Here is a 1,551-nt window from a genome sequence, read left to right as displayed (position 1 = left end):
GATAGCCCTGGGCTGAAATCGGGGGAGGCGGCCCAGTGAAGAATGTTAGACCCGGATTCAGAAACCCTGGGGGCGGGGGGCCCTGTCCCCTTACTTGATGCAAATGAGATGGGACAATCACAACCAATCTCTGCTTCCAGGCTCTTTTAACACCTGGGTTTCTTCTGGCGTTAAAATTCAGCCTGTAGCTACAGCAAGCCCGGTCCTTGCAAAGTCACAAAATGCTTCCTACATTACTTTGACAGTGCCTCTTACTGCGCAGAAGATAAGCCCAAGATCTGGAGGACCAGCCTTCAAAACTTTCCCAAACATTTATCCTGCATTTCGGAATACAGTTAAGATCACTGAGATGCAACGATGTAAAAACCTAGATCGGATCGCTGATGACTTGTTTTTAGATAACGCTTAAATGGTGTGGAAGGAAAGATTCCTGTAACAAAGCTAGAAAATTTTTGAAAACATGTTTGGGCTCCCCAGAAAAGGAATGAATTGGATTGTTGTGTTAGAATCCGGTCAGTTATGTACAGCTTTTAAAATTTCACAGGCATTATATAGAAAGGGCAGCATTAGTGTTTTATATTGAAGCAAGGAGTTATATTGGGGTGAGGCAGGTATCACCTACTCTAAGCAGTGGAGAGAAAAGAGTGCTAGGCATTTTCATTTAATCCTTAGCCACCATGTTACCAGTACTCATGGTAACCCCGTGTGTTTCAGACTAGAAAGAACTGTGCTCCATAGGGTTTTCATGGCTGTGACTTTTCGGAAGCAGATGGCCAGGACCTTTCTACTGAGCGGCCCATGGGAGGGCCCAAACTCCCAACCTTTTGTTCAGTTAGGAGCTGAGCGCTTAACTGTCTCTACCACCCAGGGACTCCTTAGCAACCTTGTCAAGCCCATTTTATAAGCCTTAACCCAGATGTTGAAACTAAGGCTTAGAGAATTTTAAGTCAATGTTCTAAAGGGGAAATGACAAGTCTTTCAAAAATGCCATGCTGTCACCAGAATAAAGTGGATTTAATACTACTGTTAAGCACTTATACAACATTTACTTATCAAAAGCACCTATTAAAAGTGCATATGCATAGTCATGTATATAATCCATAAATTATAAACTCCCTGCCCTCAAAAAGTTGTGAGATCCACATGAAAAGGCACATGGCAGTATAAAGCAACTAATAATAAAAGAGGTGTGATAAAGCACCATCAAATCCTGACTGGACAGTTGGCTTGGCTTTCTAACAGATCTTTTACTTCCCCTTTTATTTCTGTACAGTCTACTTCCATTTAGCAGTTAAAGCAGTCTTTAGACCTGTGACAGACTATGCCACTCCTCTGCTCAGAAGTCTTTCATGACTTACCATCTTACTCAGATGAAAGTTCAAAATCCTAAGACTGAACTTGATCTGGATGGTTTATGTCCACAGCTACTCTTCAAAGCCCATCTTCTAACCCTCCCGAGTGTGCCAAGCATGCTCCCAGTAAGAATATGTGTTTACTGTTCCTCCCAGCTATTCACAGGACTTGCTTTCTCATCTTCTTTGGGTCATGACT

This window comes from Trichechus manatus, unplaced genomic scaffold (genome assembly GCF_000243295.1).
Source record: "Trichechus manatus latirostris isolate Lorelei unplaced genomic scaffold, TriManLat1.0 scaffold00223, whole genome shotgun sequence".
Taxonomy (NCBI): Eukaryota; Metazoa; Chordata; class Mammalia; order Sirenia; family Trichechidae; genus Trichechus; species Trichechus manatus.
Note: the sequence above shows the minus strand (reverse complement) of the source record.